At 33.6% G+C, this 21,649-nt stretch overlaps 1 protein-coding gene across 1 annotated transcript in view; it reads right to left on the reverse strand.

The window, feature by feature from the left end:
* The window catches only part of LOC134536927 (limbic system-associated membrane protein-like), a 1,114,650-nt gene that overhangs the window by 596,576 nt on the left and 496,425 nt on the right, over positions 1-21,649 (reverse strand). The window lies entirely within an intron of this gene.

The raw sequence follows: 21,649 nt of genomic DNA on the forward strand, positions 1-21,649 counted from the left end.
TAGTCAGTCAATAAATGATGGCAATTGTCTATAGATTTTGGTCATGTGCGAAGGTCGAAGGTTTCACCGTCGTTAATGTCGACATTGCAGTCGCCATCATCAGGGTAGCATCTTACGCCTCTAACTGGTCAGATAGTCTAACCAATAAGAATAACAGATGCCAATTATTTGCCAGCAGCCCTGACCAATCACAGAAGCCCATCTGTGGTCAGCCAAACCAGCCAGCCAACCATAAAGAAAGGAGCCACTGATTAGACCACAGTTGCATCCAATCAGGAAACCTAGAGGTCTTAGACAAGGGTGTATAAAGTCAAGAGGACATCTAAGACCATCAATAGGACGCTACACTGATGATGGTGACTGCAATGCCAATCGAAACGTCACTGAAACCTTCGTTCTGTACCCAACTATATCCTACAAGTCAAGACAATTGTATTATATCAAACTTTTCTTAGTGTTTATCATGAAATGTGATGTAATTGATAGTTTTGTGCAGTTTGTGGACGTGTTTAACGCCATCAGTGTTCAATATTTTATTGTGTTTCAAAGACGAAAACGGCTGTGTCATATTTGTATCCGAGACCAACCATTTGAAACATCACATCACGACGGCCACGTTCTGTGCATTACCTACACCGTAAATTATTTTGTAAATGGAACATAATTATCTATGTAAAATTACATGTATATTTAATTTGTGCATTTACATGAAAACCACTGCATAAGTACACAATGATATTTTTAGTAATACTGGATTCGGATTCCTAGTCGGGCATTTATGCTTTGCGATATCCCAGTACCTCCAAAGATTAAAATAATTTTTAAAATGTTCCCTAAATAACTTTCAAGTATTAACTGCTCACATTAATAAGCCAATTCAACAAAATAAAGTACAATTATTGAATATTAATTTTTCTAAAGAAATTATGCTTGAATTAAACACCAATTGAAAATTATCATTACCCACCAAATTTCGTAAGAAATACTCAGTACTATCTCGAAAAATGTACTTCAAATATGCAAAAATAACCACAGAATTGTGTTGTAAAAAGTTGCAATATCATTCTTGTAGTATTACAAACTATTTCTTGGCAACAGATTTCCAAAGGAAGCTTTTGTAAAAATACTGAATTTAATTTTTCTCTGTTTACCATTAAGTAAAACGTTATCATTCTCTAATGTGTGTACGTACTGTGTACCATTGCGTCCCGATGGTAGACCAGTCAGAGAGTTGTTGGCATGATTCGGTTCCTTCTGTGCTGTCATGCCACGAGACCCACAAAGAGTCAAGTGTTCTACCGTGAGTTCAAGCACTGCCTTCGTGGTCGCCACCTTACAAACCCAATCTGAATGACGGCACGTCATCCACAGCAGCCATCACAATCACTAAAACTCATTGCACGCCCCTAACACCCCCCCCCCCCGTCAATAACAAAAATCGTACGATATCTAGGAGCCGATGCAACTTGTAATGCCTTATATGAGCTCCGTCATATGAAACTGCATCTCGAAAGTACAGTAACGGTCGAGGGTTTGACCACAACCTCGAAAATGAGCTCGATGATTCCCTCGTCTTAAAATTCAGTATTTTACCCGGACACAAAAAAATCTGATCTTTAGCTTGAGACACAATTATTAAGTGCTGCAAATAGTTATCACTTGTTATGTCTACATTAACACGTACAATTTCAAAAGTCATGTCATTGATGTCAACTGTTAGATTTAGATTTTTAATTTGCTGCTAAACAGTCCTTGGTAAAAACAATTTAAAATAATTATCAAACCGTCAAAGTGCTTAGAATTTTTCATTTAAACTTGAATTTTTGTTACCATCCTTGATGTGTAGCAAGGTAATATATCTTAATTATTTTGTTATGTTAACAGGTAAAAAAATATTATTAAATTCAATCCTGTACATAAAGTCAAACTGTTAAGGAATTATGTCTCACATATTTGGGTAAAATGAAATCTCAGTATAAATCCTATCGGTTTTTCAGATTTCAACAATAAATAGTTTAGACAAGTAGTATGTAAATGGAAATAATGCTGCTGGATTATGAACGTCGTGTGTGTTGGGGTCAATGACCCACAGCTCTGAAGTCACGGCGGCTATTTTGGATGACTTTGACCATTGACATAGGCCGTTGACATATACCTTTGACATTGGCCTTTGACATAAACCTTTGACATTGACTTTTGACTTTTGACCTTGACCTTCAAAATTTTCCAAAAATTTCCAAACAATACTCAGAATTTTCCAGAAATGGTCCCAAATTAGTCAAGATTGCAAAATTTACAGTTTTTAAGGGAACAAATCCGCAAAAATCTAAATAAATCAGAAAAATTCAAAATTATCTGTTAAGGAACTATTTCCTGTTTTTAGGGAAAATTACACGTTTTTATTCCAGAAAACTTCAAATATTCGAAATTCGGAATGTCTCAAAAGACTTTTGCCTTTGAAAGGACCCACATTATTAAAAGCGGGTTAAGAGTTCTAAAAGCAAGCCTAATCTTCCGTGGTCATGACCTTGACCGCAAACTTGAAATCTTTAATTTCGACCAAAAAATCCCAAATAATATAAAAACCTTGTTTTTGTCACACCTGCCTGCTTGGGCTCTAGAAACATTGCACTTTTCGTTATGCCCACCATTCTTGAAAATCTGTAAATTTATACGATTTCAACGGGGAAAATTTTATAAATCATATTATAATTAAAAATAAGCTCCGTCATTTTGTATTATGTCACAGCCGCCATCTTGTATTATAGAATGTAACACTTTTCGTAACGCCCGCCATCTGGGATTCTAGAACGCTGCATTTTCATCACGGTCGCCATCTTGTTTGTGTATAAATTAATCGTTGCAATTTTCGTTACGGTCGCTAACTTAAAAATAATAAATTATTATCAGATTTTAAAGGGAAATTTTGAAATATTACTAAAAATTTAATTAATAAACTTAAAATTTCAACAACTTCCACCATATTAAAACTATCCACCATATTGAAAATCCGTAATTATTATCCGAAATTAATGGAGATAGTAGTTTAATTATTAAAAAAAAATATTTTATTAAATTTTAATAAAAAAGTACCTGCGTCATAAAATCCTCGGTTCGAACCAGGCGAGGGAGATCGATTAAAAATGACGACGGATCCTTCTTGCACACAAGCCACCGGCAGACTGACCTCTCACCAATAATGCCAAGGCAGATATTACGTCAGTTAGTATGACGTCATGAGAAAAATTCAGGTTTTCGTCTGCTGGAGGCCGCCATCTTGGATCTGACATATTGTTTTCGTCTGTAAGAGTACGCTACTGACAAAGTACCTACTTAGTTTAAATTTTGATCTCTAGAGTGTAGGAATCATTTATTACAGTGACGCTCGCCATCTTGACGTCACGTCCAGCATTTTGAAAATCAATAATTTTTAAGCCAGTAGGTAATTCGGAGAAAATTCCCAAAATCATTAAAAAAATAATTCATTAAAATAATTTATTGATTCGATTGTTTTCTGTTCTTGGTTCGATTCGTAATTCATGCAATAAAAATTAATTTAGTTAAAATGATAAAAAAAACGCCAGGTTCGAGAAAAACAAGAAAATTCTACAAATATAATTTTATTACAGAAATTCTACAAGTACAAAAAAAAGTACTAACGTTCCACATTGTCTACTTTATTCTTAGAAAGCGAAGAGAGTCCTTTGCGTGCCTTGACATGTATTTTCAGCACATTTCCACGTGTAAGTCGATTAACCAGCTACGTCCAGTCGGTGACTATGCACATCAGTCGGTTGGCCAGACACACACGACCAGTAGGTTGGGAAAGTTGTCACGTCCAGTTGGTGGTAAGGTACACCTATTCGGTGGCCAGACATGTATATTCAGTAACCAGGAACGCATGTCCAATAGGTGATCTTCCTCATGGTTTAAACATGGTGGTAAGAAGTAAGGGAGTTGGTATATACAATCTTTGCCATTTTAATACTTTAAGTCAAAATGAGAATGACCTCCAGCCCCTTTTTTGATTCTGCAAAACAAATAATTTTTGGTTATAAATGAAGTTTTAACTCTTATTTCTTGCAGATGTGTATTATGTTACTTAAGCAATATTCACTACATGGTGGCCTAATTAGGATTCTTCCTAGAGAGTTATTTTCAAGCTATTATATTAAAGAAATTGTTAGCATATTAGCCTTTATAGCTACTATATCAGGTACTTCAGAACATACAACCATTCCATAGACTAATACCTCCATCTTTTCAAAACATCAAGAGTGCAAAATTTCATAGATTGGATGAACGATGAGTTATTAATGAAATGACGAAATTTTATTAAGAATACATAAATTTTGCTTTAAGGATTGGATTTATTAGAATCTCACCTAGACAGTACGGTAATTACCATTACAACGATTTGCCGTTCAATACGGTCAAATGTTTTGTTCCCGCCAATAATAAGAAATAATATTTATTTTTCAGTTTAAGATACAAGTCTTTTCCTGTCAGAAATGATGTATTTTAAAGTTGAAAACCATTATTTGTTAGGATATTACCGGTTACTTATTTAAGTAACAGAAATACGAAGCTGATGTGAAAAGTTTCTTTCAAATACGTTTTCAATCTTATAGTCTTTATCTGCAGCGCATTCATATGTGGTTAAGTTGATAACTGTATATAGTGCGCTCGCTTTGTCCAATATCGATATCGATAGCTCGCTGATTGCATGCAACGAGAAGGCTATGTCTCGTGCCGAGCGTACTACATTTAACAGCCCGCATTCTTTCGTGGTTAGTCTGTACTACGACGATGGAATGGCGATATTTCACTGGAATGGCGATATTTCACCAAGAATAATTTTATTATGCTTTAAGGTTTTATTTTATCAAAATCTCACCTAGCCAGTGACCTTGTCTTTGTTTCGAAGGTCGTGTGCAAATTATTAACTGAAGTGGATAAACGATGCGTGAGCGTATAGAAGAAGAACACACAAACATTCATTTTTATATTTAAGATTAAATATCCTACCCCACTTCCATCTAGCAAAGTATTAGGGCAAGCAGTTCCACACTTTAACTTATTTTCACTAAAAAAAGCGAAACGTTTTAAAAGAGTTCCGGCAGCTTGAGTGTTTTATAGATTCATTGTAGTATCATTACTTTTTTTCCATTTGCGCACCAACACCGAACAGAAACCTCTCTAGCGAATGAATCCAGTTGGGTTTGCAGCACGATATATAGGCATACACAAAGTTTGTCATCCACCATGGTTTGTTTTAAGAGTATAGTTTGTTCTAAAATTTTTACTGCTTCTCCAGGACAGCAAGAAAATTTTCCAGCTACTTCATAATGGAGTGAATCTCTTGTGACGTAGGTGAAGTATTGTCTAAAGTTATTGCGTTGTTTACAGTTAATATCACCTCTTAAAAAATTGGAATTTAATTTTTTCTTGCTTCACGCAAACAAAGAAAATGGCAGGTAAAAGTTAAAGAACAAACCATTAAGATATATTTCCACAATTTACTAATTCTGGATGTTGGAGCACTGAAGCTGGTGTAATGTGCAAATATATAATAATATTATTATTAAAAATTGATTGTCTGTAAAGTCGGTTTACGGACGATAGTTTAAAATTACAACGTCATAACAAAACATTGATGAAATGATTGCATACTTTTATGAATAAAATTGAATTATTTTTATTGAATTATCACTATTTTAAATGGATATAAAGAAGGAGTGAAATGAAATCTACAATTTAATTGATAAATTTACTTTTATTTGCACTCAATATTTCAAATATGTATACTACTTTAACGCAGAGATTATTTTAACTATAACGTTTATACATGTTTGCTATTTAACTTCTTCCAATCTGTGTTATTCTGTTGAGGATAGTACGATGAAAGGAAAAGTGGGAAACGAATGGGAGTGTTTCAAGTTTAATGTGCCTCGAAAAAGTCAAATCGATGGTTGTTCCGATCGAGTGGAAGAGAGATAGATGCGGCGCAAGCGTACAATGAGCATAACGGGACACAGCGTTACGGGACAATGTGCGTAACGAAACAATTTTTCGTGCGTGCAGCTGGCGTTCATCGATTTATTAGACGTTGTCACGTCAAAAATATGTTGTTAATAAATATGTTTCTTTATATGTTAAAAAAAATTTTTTAACTGATTATCTTTTAAAGTGCTCACTATAAATAAAGGAAATATTTTATACGTATAAAATTGATGTATTTCTATACACGAGTAGAATAATAAATATATGAAAGTCACTGGACTCAAAATTCATGTTGAAATTGTTGCTCAATGATAAATTAATATAAACAGTGGTTTTGATAGTTTTTGAAGCTTTACAAAGGCTTCCTTAAAAAATTTAATAAATATTATTAAATAAAAAAATCTGGAGGTGGATTATGTAAGGACGTAGCAGGAAAGTAAATATAGCCATCCGTGAAGGTTACACTTCAATAGTAAGTAATGGTTCCGACAGGCCACTTCCAGCTATTCAATTTCATGCCATCTACTCTGGCGAGTTCTCGCCGCATTGGGATTCCGAACGGCACCCCGGCTGCATGATTTTCACTGCTACTACCACGAAGAATCATCTGTAATATGTGATGAAGTTTGCGGTTTTCATTTAACCATCGAGCGATTACGGAAGCCTTTTAAACCTGTGAGTCCCCGAGAATTTCGGAAGAGCTTTCTAGATTAGCAAGCTGAGATTATTTAGTCAATGATTTACGCCTTTCCCTAAGTTTCTCTCTCGGGCGAGAGACTGAGCTCTATGTTATGCGACAAGAGTTGGTTGGCGGTTAAACAACGAGTGTGTTTCGAAAATGGACTCAAAAATTTCTAATAATGATGAAGTGACGATTTCATTCCCAGCTGTGTGTGAGAGCATGTTCTTGTGAAGCCTGAGTTCTTTGTATGCAAATGTATGAAGTATATCAAGAAAATTGAAGTAATAGACGATATAAATCACAAAAAATTAAGAACATTGAGTTAGTTTTATTGCAAACAATTTTATAAATTTAAGAGAGAGCATTTTTTTAATTATTGATAGTAAAAAGTATAAATAAGTTTTGATGTAATTATGAAAATTATAGTACAAATATAGTTGTGATATTTTGTGTAATTTAAGTATGTACTGTATTTAATTTTTTTAAAACAAAAAGGTTTTTCATTTAATCAAGAACTTTAGGTTTTAAATGTAAAAATGAATTACAATACTCAATTGCTTTTTTATTTTTATTACAAGAAACGTGCTAAATTATTATTTCGAGCCATATTTCGTTCCTCTTTCATTGGTCCTGCAGATTATAAAAGAGTGTCTCAAGTAATTTATGATAATTAAAGACCATTATAACGTGCGAAATTTCTTTAACAATAATTTTCTTTATGCACTTTTCGAAAACATAATTATTACCAGTAGTATTAACCACATATTACGATTTTCGTTTTCATTCTCGATGACGGAACGCACGTTGGCGTTGTAAGCCATTGTTTTTTTATACTTGAACCGCATGCATAAGGTATGAAGAAAAACCGGGGTTTAAGAGGGTTTAAACCCATATAATTTTGCTTCCATTTTTTTTTCGTGTTTTGTACCTATTTTAAGTAAATTTATAATATAAACTTATTTAACTGTTTATAAAAGGTTATTTTTATTCTTAACAAGTCCTTATTTAATGGATATAATTAATTCACAAACAATGTATGTCAGTCCAGCCAATTGTAGCTATGTCAGTCCTAGAAGCAGGTACTGAAAGCATTAACACATGTGGTGTACAGTTTGTGATTCATCATTCGTCTGCAGCCATTGTCTTAAAACCATTTATTTTCAGAATGGAATGTCTTTCATAAATAAATAAAAAGGAATTTTTCCTTAAACCCTGAAAAAACTTAGTTTTCAGAAATCCTGAAAATAAAGAGTCTTAAGACGAAGGTTACACACAAACAGTTTAAGAAAATGTAACTACATGACGTCATGCTTCCGGTACCTTCTAGCACTGACATTAAAATTTACCTTTAAGTTCATAAAAATTATTAAATAAGGTATTATTTTGTAGAAAAAAAATATTTTGTAAAGAATTAAATTATGTTTTATTTTAAAATTATTTCAAATCATGTACTTACACAAACACTAAGTGATAAAAGCAACACAATTAAGATTACTAACGCCTTGAGGATGTTAGTTACGAAGAGTCGTGTGCGTCACTGCTGCTGGAAGCAGCGGGCCACGACAACTACCCGCTGTCTTGTTCGCAATGAAAAGGACACTAATGCTCCTCGCAACAGTAGGTGAGCTTGTTAAGGGCGCCCGAGGAGGGGAGGTCGTAATTCGAGTGCGAGAAGGTGGGGGGGGGGGCGGGGAGAAAGGGGGTGAAGGCTGTTGTGTTCCCTAAACTGGAGCACGGGATGACAGAAGGGCACAGCGAGCGGGGAAGGGGGCTGGGAGGGGAAGGGAGGTGCAGAAATGGAATTATCCCGGCAAGTGTGAGTAATATCCCGCGCTGATGCATGTTTAATGCCGCGGCGCTCCTGGTTGGTTGGGATGGGAGAAGAGGGGGGAGTGAGCGGCACAGCGCCGGCGGCATCAAAAATACATTACACCCTCACCCCCCACCCCAACTACCCAGTGCAGGACATTAGCGCCGGGCTTTGGCGCAGTCTCGCCTCGTCGCGGGTCCGCGCTCGCACCCTCCCCCTCTTCACTCCCCCCTCAACAAGCCGCTCTCCGGGGTGTAGCATGCGGGCGATTATGTCGTCACACGCCCACGCGCGATGCCCCCGGAACTCCGCGCTGGGTACAAATGACGAACGACAACAGGCCACCAAAGTTATTTCATTGGGATAGTCCGGACACACACATTTACAAGTATATTCCAAATATTTTTGTGACGTATTACTATCCCCAATCATTTCAATTAAATAACATTTCTACAGCAAACAAAATTCGCGTTGGTTGTGGAATTTTATATAGTAAAACATAATCCAGACGTTCAGTGTTCCATTTTAAATAATTTCTTTGTTATTTAAAATAAAATTTTGTTCAGCTCCATCTTCAAATACGTATAACAGCCTTGAGAAGCACTTTTGACTAGAAGTTGTAATGAGTATTTATTTACTCTTATTATGTCATGATGAACCTGCGTCTGAAGTTTGTCAGTGAATACACATGCACACACACACACACACACACACACACACACACACACACATATATATATATATATATATATATATACACACACACTCTTGTAAGTTGTAGGCGCCCTAGCGCCCGTTGATAAATTATGAATAGAACAAACACTTAAATTTAATATTTATTAAAAATTCAATTTTTTTTTATATTTTGCAAATGGAAATTTTTTCTGGCATATAAATATACACATAACGATAAAAAGAATTTGACGAAAAACTTGTTTTTAATGAAGAACCTCTTGCAAAACTTCATCGCTTGTGATTTGTCTCTATAATAACATTTAATGAATTATGACGACATGTGTAATCAAAATGAATTTCAGCGATAAAATGATAATTTCCTTATATTTCATAGTTAATGAATGAAAAACGAAAAGTATAAAAAAACGGTTCAAAAACTTAGACATTTTAAAAAGCTTTTCTTTAACTTATAACTCCATCTTTTGATGAAAAAATCAAATGCATTTTTTCACACATATAAAAACCGTTATGAAAGTGCTGCTGTGTATAAAGTAGCAAGTGCGGCTACCTGCAGAGTGCCGGCCTCAGACCCCTGGTGGCAGACTGCAGCGTTACAGGGTCAATCAGTGAGTCTGTGAAGAGCGTCAATATATTAAAACAACATGTAATGTTAGTCATTTTGGTAATTTTACATCACCGACGCGCAAGTCGTCCTCCTTTTATTGACATGTTATTTAACATGTTTGTTTATATGACAGTTTTGTTTAATTTAACATATTCTACCTGTTGTATTGCCCGCCTAGTCAGGGATTTATCTGTGTTAGTGAGCCGGGATGATAAGCGAAACGCCCGCTGGTGCTTCTAGCGCGGTATCATCTCTAAATGTAAGGTTGTGGACTGGCGCGCAGTCTTGGGGACGCGCAGTAGTCCGAAAATAACTAGACCGAAAGTAATTTGAAATAACTTTTGGTATAGTGACTGCTACTTACAGTCTTTTTGTCGTGCTTAAGGCAACTTTGAAATTTGAGCTGTGATCGTAACATTATATGGCAGAGAAATGAAGATAATGGTCCACTAAATTCTTTCAAGAATCTGTATCTTTTTTATGACTAAAGAATATCCTGAAACCCCGCCTTTTAGCCATTTTAACTCTTCTAAAGTACATATCAAAAACTTCATCCTGAAAGAAAACTAGTAATCTTCCCTCAGCGAATTCTTAAATGTTTTTCGTAAAGAGACCCTACTTCAATATCTCGAGTAGGTACTTTATAAATCGCGTTGAATTTCCTTAAGATCTGCACAGCCTATGTGTATCTGGTTGTGTCTGTTAAAATTTACACTTAATTTACAGACTTTTCAACGCATAATTTAATTCAAGTGAACGAAGAGTTCTTAGAAATTTAAAATAAACGAATCTTCGTAGAAAATACGTCGTTTTTTGACTTCTGTGTTGACGTTTCGTTCTACTCAATGGTGAACAAAAGAAGAGTTTAATTACTGTAGACTTAACCAGCATTTTTAATGTTTTGTTAAAATACCTAGAATATTCTTTTTACATTATATTCAAAGTACGTTAACTCACCGTTCGTAAATTTGCGCAGAGAGCCATACATTAACGAAGATCCCTTCATAACTTTTAACCCGCGTTCTTCGTAATATTAAGGTGAACATTTTAAATAGTATACGCGGGGCTGTTAAAGAAAATGGGAAAACACATCCATACCTTACCTGGGACGTACATAAAGCCAGCGTGTTTCCAAATGCGCTACGGATGTATTTCCATACAACCAGCATGGCTTCATTAGCTATAACCGACCGGGCGGGAAATTTTTAACAACTACACGACATCTACATACCTTGTTCGGGATTGGCTATTTGCGACGAGTCCTGTTACGCTACACGTTTTTAGAAGGTACTGGAAAACCATATGAGAACAACCTGGCCTTGTTTGCTATGGCCAACATAAAAGTTGTATCAGTTACCGTAGCCGTTCATCATTGGCCGATTTAATTGAGCATTTAAGTAATCATATATATTTCGAAGAAAGTCTACTTACCATGGAACTACTTCTAGAAAATTTCTAACCAGTTTTTCGTTCAAAAGCTTTAATTTGAATATATAATTATTAATACTAAGTGTTTATTTTGCACACATAAAATTATGGCTGATACATAAAATATAGTGATTGAAAATCTCTAAGTTGGAAATGGGCAATATCGCATGAGAACATTTATTGAAAAAACACCTACTTAGTGGTTATTATACCTTCTCAGACGAACCTGTTAAATTTCTTCATTCGACCAACCATTACTACAAGAGATAAGGGGGAAAAAATAGGGTGTAGAAGTTTGAACCAAATTCATGACTTATTAAGCAGATGTTGCAAAAGACAATAACATACTATCGTTACCAAAATAGAACACACTAATGGTCTAGTAAAAAATGTTTAGGGGAGAAAATCTGTTGCAAAGACGTGTCGAGGTGTTGAGGACCCACCAGTGCGGGGACACAGACGTCGCAGTGAGACCAAGGGAAGCAGTCCGCGGTCTGCGGGCAGAGTGGTGCCGGAGCGGACTCTGGTCGCCGGCGGTCGTGATTGGGACGACTCGCGCATTAGCGGCGCCCTGTGATCCGGCCGGGAACACGGGGAGGGGGGTCCCGAGGTCAGGCCGCGGAATCCAATTTCCTCCTGAGGGAGCCGTGTGCCCAGGGGGAAGGGGAAGGGCAAGCAGTTGCCGGACAGGACCGAGCGATGAAGAAGGAGGAAGAGTGGGCCGAAGAGACGGATGGGGCCGCGGAGGGAACGAGGCTCGAGCGTCTGCGGCCAGAAAATGGCCTCGATGAGTTACACGCGCGATAGATGAAACATCACCAGGTATCTGGGTCGGGGAGACCCTGCAGGGTCCAACGATCGAAAGGGAACCTCTGAAGAGCCTCTCGATGGTCGAACTTCAGCCGCGCTTACGGCGTCCAAAGTTCTCAGGGTCTCTCCTCGTCTCCGTATTCTGTACTAAACCTTCAAGGCTCAGTTTCACACGCCCCTTTTTTTTTGGTGTCTTTTTTACCATCATTATTTTTATTTTACAGTAAGCTTATTTCTGCAAAATCAACTCGATACCCCCCTTACATTTCCTGTCCTGTCAAAAATATATTTTTCACAAATATTTACTTAGGGGAATACCATGAGTGTAAAAAGACGCGCAAGTGTTCATAACTATCATCATTTGCGCGAATTTTAAACCTATGATATTTCACTAAGTGAATGCCTATATTTTTTTTTTTTTGGCAGAAGGTAATTTGGGTAAAAATTCTTGGTTTAGCACTTAAAAAATTAATAAATCAACATGGAGTGTGAGACAGCCTGGGTATATGCGCTTCAAGCGAGAAAACAACAAAGCAGTATTCGCGCATGCACAAATATAAAAGTATTTGAGTTACTCTTTAATTGTAACCATGAACGAACACAGTAAAACGCTTTCATGTGATCTATTAAATTTTATAACTAAGGGTTTCAAATAAAAAGTGACGAAAAAATTTTTTTATTTTTATTTTAAGTGAAGTGACGGCCGTGTAAAATATGGTTTGCCTGACTTTTCACCATGTTTTGTAGCAGCCATATGTAAAGGCTACAACGCTTTTTTAATCCTGTCAGTTTTTTAACTGTTATTAATTGTAGTTAAGTATGGTTATTGATTCTGGAAAGCATCTGCAACAAGGCATATCGGAACTTCAGCAACGTTCAGGATCGTGACCTCAATCCAGAAATATTTTAAATATGTTATTACACTGAGTTTTTTGCAATAATTTTTACCTTATTTGCTATGAATTTAATATTTTTATTTTAAATACTTGACATGAGTAAAAATTAATATTTTGATTCTGATTTTTTTTGCAAAAAAATTAATATGGCTTTAGAACCTAACGGTAGGAAAAAATAACCCATTTGTTTAAGAAGGTGAGTGCACAATTTATTTAAATCTAACACAAGACAAAAATTTTGACTACAGAAATTTCATGGTAATTTCTGTATCCATTAAAAAAAAGTAGATAATTTTTACCGGTAAATCGCAATATTAGAAACGAAATATTAAAGCAAGTACTTATTACATTTTAGTAAATAAATAAAGCGTCTTATCCTAATATTTGCATCGTCTTTGCGTGAGACTTCACGGTTTCTTTCACAAATCTATTTATTGCCTTACCGAGAGAACCGCTTTGAGTCCACTGTTTACCCTCTAAATCAGTGAAGTCTCTGAGCCTTCACATTACTAAAATCCTATCACCATCTGGTGGAAGCTTCAGTTACTCTACGGGTTGCAGGCTTTGGCAATTTTAATTATGGTTTTTGGAGTAAAAATATTATGTTGTGTATAAATTTTATTTCATTTTTGATCCAAAAATAAGAAAAGAAGTCGTTAAAGGTAAACATTAAAACAAACGATACATATAACGCTCCATAACTCAAAATCAAGTACAAACTGCTGATAGGCCTATTAAATATTGTACCAAATTATTGGTAACTGTGATCAAAACATTTTTTCTGCGCAATCATAATATGTAACCTTACTATTAAAAATTCAAAATAAAACAAACTTGCTATATTTTTAGAGAAAACAAATAGTTTTTACATTTTATACCGTAACAATTTTTAAGCACATTACTTTGACTATTCACACTGTTTAAAAATTATTTTTGCTAACTTACAACGTTATTTGCTTTAATTACTCATGTTCTCAAATAAAATGGTAAGTTAGCAAAATAATTTAATTTTACATATTGAGTAGTCAAATTGACACTTCTAAAAATATTTTTCCCTACGATTCTTCCCAATTATTTTCATCCCCAAAAGAATAATATGCTTGATTTACTTAGAAGGGTTATTTATAATTACGAAACAAAATTTATTAGCCACTTTTTCCAATAATGTTGTAACAGGGTTGGGATTTAAGAACATTTAAAAATATTTCTCGAAAACTATGACACTTTGAATTTTAGTTTGGAATCATTACCTTAATTAATTGGCCTATCAACTGTTCTCTGCTTGCGGATGTGGTCTGAGACATTCCCTATGCTGACGATTGTGTTATAAAGCAGTATTATGGTAGTAAAAATTTTAAAATCCAATGAGAAAATAAATTCGTAAAATAAAACCAAATGTTTTTGTATTAAATTTTCATAGTAACAGTCAGAAAAACTCATTAGAACTGCCATATTCATCTGTACAGAAAACAATATGAACCACCCCATGTAATATTTCCGTGCGCTGCGTTAACAGTTGTATTTCACCAACAAGTGATAATGTAACTGTCGCTATACTTTTCAAATAATTTTAAAGGAATGACATGCGCAATTAAAGTTAGATAGTTTACGGTGGTTACCACTATGTTTTTTCTTAGCAGAACTTACATGGTACATTTAAAGATAAAATTACTTGCAAAAGCTATTTCCATAACTTGAAAAGTTATAATAAAGTTAAATAGACAGATTGTTGTTAACCAATCAGTGTTTAGCATACAAATTGGTTTATGCGTCGTTGTGTTGAAGATAATACATTATTTAATTTTAAAGTAACTTTATATTCTAATCAATATTACTAAAAATACTATCAACAAAATATTTTTCTTTAATCCTGGTGATTAAAATCCGAAGGTGTAAGCTAACTTTATATTTTATTGTTTAAATCAATTTTACATTTGTAAATGAGAGCATTATAAATAAGACTCTGTCTTTCATCTTTTTCAAACATGTTTTTTTTTTCTGAAAATAATCGGTTGGTTAATATAATCGAATAGAGAGCTTGGAAACACTATAGTTTGTGTTGAAATTTATTGCTTTCCATTATTTTTTTCCATTTTTTCTTGGAACAAAATGTTATGAGATTTCACTTTATTATTTTAGATGGACAAGTCTGACTTTAAAAGTTATATACTATTTGCAGAATTTATACGCTGCTGTAGAAAAATCTTTTAGCGACATAATGGATGGAAATTAGGAAAAAAAATTATTTACTTAAATATTTAGATACATGAAAATCGGTCATAGTTTTCATTATCATTGTTTTCTCTTATTATTTACAAATACAATGATTTTGGTTAACTATCTATTCAGCAAACTGAAAAATAAATATATAAAAATATATTACCGCTTGTTTTCATATTAAGATAAAAGTAATATATTATATTTAAAACTAATTTAATATCAAAAGTGCTATGAAAATTCGGATCGCTTGGCAAACAATAAGACTATTTTATGACACGCCGCTACGAGTTATACAGTTCAGCTAAACTTCGGACTGTAACTTTGGGGGGAAAAGTTGCAGCAAAATACATCGCAGGACGTAAAATATTTCGCAGCTGACTTCGCGGTGAAGGCGGGAGTACCTCTCCGACATTTATCGTCCGAGTGCCGGTCCCCCAGGGTTATGCCGGCCTTCCTCGGGGCCAATAAAATCTACGCCGGGGATTTATATCAGAGAACTACAACTGGGAAAAAGGATTGGCAGCGTATTTTTTTTTCTTCTGTCGAATAAACTACAGCGTGCTCGTGCGTTATTTAAAGAGTCGAGAAATAATACGGAGAAACGACAAGTGGCTGTCTTTTTCGCAGAAGGAAATCATCTTTCACCACGTGAAAGTAACTTACCGTGTGATCATGTGGCTAACTGAAGAGATTTCATGTTAGTTATTTTTACCAATATATAAAATATTGTCAGTCTAGAAATTTTAATTTAATTTGAATCAACGTAATTAAAAAAAATTCATTTTTTTTGTGTATTTTAAAAAATCCACTGAGAAAAATAATTAGATAATGTAAATAAAGAAAATATGAAAATTTGGCAATTATTTACACATTGCAGGAGTCACAAAATTTTAAATCATCGTCATTTTTATTTGTGTAGAGAACAACATAAGCCATACCATGTAACATAATGGTGTAACTTCATTGATATTTAGCACCAAGCTTGTTCCATTTGGGTGTGGCAAAGCCTTGTGGCTACGGATACGTCAATTGGAAATTTAAAAACAAGTTAGAAGAATAATACCAATCTGTGCAGTTTCTCTTTGAACGCTCGTGATGTCAACACACCAAATTGTTTTAATTTTAATTTTCCCCACATATTTTGTTCACTATTTTTTAAGCTGTTTATTTGGATCCGTTTGTGAAGGCTGAAATTTATACGTAAAGCATAGGAACCTATAACAATATAAGTAACGTAATATTATTAGCGTCCAAAACACAGTTGTGTGGTCAACGAAGGTATTAGCTTTGATTGGATTTTGGATATCCTTATATTTTTTTCTTGACTAGTCAAGGCACATTAAGTTAGGTAATATTATACGTGCCTAGACTTGGCAATTAATTAGGTAAAATAATAAAATATAGCCGGAATTTCAATAGGAATTTAGTTACAAAAGTGTTTTAAACGTAATGTACATGTAAATGAAATATAAATTACACAAAAAATATTCATTGTAAAAAATATTTATAACAATAGCGGGAGTTTGTAAAAAATTAAAAAAGCTTTATTAAAAATTAAAAACTTCGTACACTCTAAGAAATCAGTCAATTTACGAACCCTCGGTGAAAAAATGCAACTCTAATAAAAACCAAGATTTTCATAAATCCAGATAAACAACCTTTTTAAAAATATTCACCATTTTCTGAATTTATAGTTCTTTTTTCCATTGTGTGTTATAGTAAACGGCAAATGTTAAGGCAAACGGCTGCAATGGCAGAACAAAAATGTTTAGCTGCGTATTAAAATTTATATAGGTATGTTTTTCTTTTAGACATTGAGTATAATTCTTGTGAGTTCATGTTTAAAATAATGTATTCCTGTACCCGTAAAATAATGATTACCATAAAATAAAAACGATCTGCTCTAGCTATCTCCCAATGAAATAAATTAAAGTAGTTTTAATTGTTTGTCAAGTGCTAGAACTAAAACAAATAAGAAACAACGTATTTAAGTTACAATTGTGACAGTGTTTAACTTCATTACTCACCTGTTTTTAATGATTAATTAAAACTACTTTTAACGTTATCATTAACAAACAAGGGAATATTAAATATGGCAGTCAAATATTTTGATCTAATCTATTTTAAGCGCTATGCTAGTAAAAACGCATACACAAAACACGGAACAAAAATATTATTTACATATCATAATGGAAGTCGTGATTTATTTTGATTAAATATGTATTTTTTAAGACACGGCTATATTAAACTTCTTATAATAACAATATTTACTTTTAAACCTTTTTTAAAATTTAAGAAATGCAGAAAAACTTTTCAAATAAATTCTTTTCTATCGTGACTACTTAGTGTGTATTATTATATCAATTTCAAAAAACATTTGATAAAATTGCAGTGCTTTGAAAATTCATAAATGACATAATTATCGTCCAACAGTTAATTAATGTAGTATATATCATAGGCAACCATGATTAACTGTATCTGAGGACGGCATAAAGTGTACGGAGTTTGTTATTGACAACGGACGATCACTTGTGTCAATATTTCCAGAAGTCCCTTAAATAATCTTAAAGAAAATACAAGGTGTTCGTAAATTTAAAAATTACAATTTACACAGTATACCACATTTAAAGAATTTCGGTACGAAACCAAACTTTGTATAAATAGAAGTTGGTCTGATAACATTATCATGTACACACGAGTAGGAAAGTAAATGCAATGCTTTAAAATAAAAATTAATATCATAACTGTATAGATAAAAAATTATTTTAATGGATGCATATAAAAGCATTCAAATAATTTGACCTAGTGATATATAAAAACTAAACAAATTTATTACAAAATTACAACACAGAAAATGTTATTGCATTACATCAAATAATTGAGGATGTGTGGTTATACAATGAACCAATATTTTCTCAATGGTTATGTAACGAGCTTTATTCGACCAACTCATTAATGAAAATTACGAAAACCAAATTATCGATTTTCTAAAATTTCTTTTATTTAATTGTAGTAGAGAAATATGTTGCTGTAAATATGCAAAGAGTCACAGATATGATGTTAAAATTTTAGAAACACTGTAGTGATACGTCCTATATATATTACACTAAAATCTACAGCTTCTTTGCTATGAAATTATTGTAACCACTACAAGTGTTAACAAAGCAGGAAATGTAAGAAACAAGAAGTGTGAATTGCAACACTGAGTTTTATCAATAAATAGCAGTACGTTGACACGTAGGTATCTTAAAATTCGTAAGAATTAAAAATTATAAACATTTTTATGTCAATAAAGATTGCAGGTTTTCGCGGCCATTGCATGAAGTGGCTTGACTTCACATTTTTATAAGATGTATGAATGTCATTAAATAAATCTTAACGTAAATATTTAAGTGGGTTCATTAGACAGCTTCTTAAATCATTTGACTAAAAATTATCACAACCAATTCGTACTTTTGTACTTTTATGACAAATTTAGCTAAATAATTTACATAGCAGTTGTAGAAATTTAAAGACAAAGGTTTGGTTTAACAAGTTCACTGAGTGTGGTTGTTATGAGTGCCTCTCTGTCGACATGAGCGTTGGGCGCATGCGAATCGCATTCGCGTACGACAGAGAGATGGCACATGAGTCCGTGTTACACGATGCAGGAGCGGAAGGAGCTGGGAAACCGACGCCGTGGCCTAAGTGATATCGATTTCCTGGAGACGGCTACAAGGGGTTTACATCATCCAGGGATTACTCCGCTAGCTCCCAAGGGAAATGCCAGGAGATGGGACTGATTGCTGTGAAGAGGGTGTCTGGTTTAACTACAGGAAGCGGCTTTTTTACGAACAGTTACTCTCAAGGAGATTGCAAGAAGAATCTTCAGAACCTCCTAGCTTAAGAAAATTAAACTGTTTAAAGTATTTTTGGAGATTTAAAAAAAAATTGTAAAATAATTAGTGCAAAAATAAAACGTAAGTAAGTAAAATTGTAAAATTCATTAGTACCCACTGGTACTAGAAACAAAGGAGACAATAAATTTCCACGTATCAAGCTTTTTTATTTGGTAATAACTGAACCAAACTAATACAATTTTATGTAAATTAATTAAAAATATAAAGGATATAATGAAATAAATATTCAAACCATTGAGAGAGAATAAAGAACATACACGGAGGCCTGTATTTTGGGTAGTAAAAAAAATTCTCTTAAAATTAATTATGTGTATATTGAGCCGAAACGACACAGTTGTATCGTACAAAATATTTTTATTTATATCAATATTGACAGCTAACTATTATATATATTTGTTGTATCATAATTATGTTCTAGATGGTACTTATACTATGCCTACGCGTAGTTCTGCAACAGTTCAATTGTCTAACCCCTCTGGGAGGTAACTATATATGTTATCATCAAACAATGCACTCTTTAATACAGAGTAATTCAATGCCAAAACGATTGTATTTTTAAAATCTTTAACATTTTGAATATTTACAGTTTTAATTTTTATGTTTGAGTTCTGTTCTACTACGACTGGTAATTTTTATTAGTGTATCAGCCAGTCAATGAGAGGACAGCATTTTGAAACAATGTTAATTTCCATTAGCTTAAATTAAGAACTTTTGGAAGAGTAAGTAACGCCATCATAAATGACATATAAAAGTTTTGTGCCAAAAACTAATCACTGTTTTAATTTAGCAATTTTGTAGCATCCATCGCACAAGGGCGGATAAAAACTTTTACCTTACGAAATTGTTGGTAAAAAGTGCCTGTGAAGAAATAAGATTACGCAGTAAGTCTGTTTCTGCGACCAATTGATATGATTATACTTGTGAACATAACAGACGCCAACGCTTTAAAAAGTCAGATGAATGTAGTTGAATGGACGTTTAAGCATTGTTGTGCATTAAGACTGCTTAAAAATGTATCATGCAGCAATATTATTTCAAAATTTAAATATTTCATTACTTTAAAAACAAAAGTTCCAAATTTGTAGACTGCTGAATTACAAATGAATTTTGTTAGTTTTCAGTTTTTCAGTTCATAGAATAATATATAATTTAACAGGTAGAAAGACAAACTTGAATTAAATATTCACTTATTACTCTATGGAATTTCCTTATACTTAATTGAACAAGTTTAATATGTGTTGGTGAAATCAGGAATTTTTTAAATATAAAATAATGGAAATAATACCTTTCTTTATAAAAAATATATATATTTTTTATCAGCCATTTTAGAACTTTGTACAGATTTATCATTGCTCATGAGATACCTAGTAAACAAAAACATAATGCAAATTTGAATGCAAAATGGCATAATAAATACAGAACAAAAATTATTTAGAAAACAAAATTCCCAACAGACTTTTGATATATACATACATTCCCATTTATTGCTGAAATGATTTAGGAAGTCAGGCGGAAAAATATACACAACAGCCTTTTTAGGCCACATTGGGTTTCGAACTCGTGTTTGATAAAGGTCATGTGTCATCTAAAATTTTTCTTTAAGGTTTTTTTTTGTGCCAGAGCATTTTTGTTCCGTTACGAATTTAAGCTTTTTAAATTCGTGAAATTACTCTTTCGCGAAAAAACAGAAAAAAGTATAAATGACGTAATTCTAAATTATATTATCTCAAGCTATAAATTTATGTCAACAATTTATAAGTAAATACAAAAAAAAGATCGCATTTATGAAGTCCAGTTTACATTCTTAGGTTTAACAACACTGCGGTTGTTTATAAGCTCGTAGTAAATACAAGTTCTAACATTATATGAAAATCTTTTTCCAGATATACTATGTGCGTTTTAAGAAGCGTCGGCTAAATCCATTCTCGATTGTTCCTGAGAAAATTTTAAACATATGTATTTAACATAGCATTAATTTTTTTCTTACCTGTTTGTTGACTACCTACCTGGTTTTGTACCAGAGTGACCATGCAAGTTTTTATGTGGCGTATAAAAAGATAAATTAATTTTTTTATATTTCATAAAAAAATATGTTTTTAAGTGTAACTTCTTAGCTCACGGTGTCTGGCATTTGGTGGGAGTAAGTTCGTGAATGCGGTGAAAGTCAAGAAACGGAAATGTGTAACAACCACGGTCCTGCCATGTGTGTCGGATGGCAAGACCCAAGTTCACAAATACAAAGGGAAATTTTTATGTAATAACTGTTAAATGAAAAATTGACAAGATAGGCAGTACTTTAATAAAATCCTTAACAAAAATTAGGTCCAAAGCTGGGGGTGCTTTTTTTGTTCCAGATTTTTTTGCCTTATATCGAAGCCGTTTCATTGCATTGTTTAAAATTTTGCTGTACAAATTGAATGATTCTATAGTCGACGTAGCTGCTCCGGCAGTGATTTCCAGCGGTGGGTGCGAAAACTCCGTGTGATTTGTGTCCAGGAATGTAGTTGAAAACACCACTTGCGTGCAAATACCCGATGCCCGAGTTTCGTTTTATAAGTGTATTTGCAATAAAAGAACACATTAAATTGTTCGTTTCCGAGG

Source organism: Bacillus rossius, chromosome 1 (assembly GCF_032445375.1).
Source record: "Bacillus rossius redtenbacheri isolate Brsri chromosome 1, Brsri_v3, whole genome shotgun sequence".
Classification (NCBI taxonomy): domain Eukaryota; kingdom Metazoa; phylum Arthropoda; class Insecta; order Phasmatodea; family Bacillidae; genus Bacillus; species Bacillus rossius.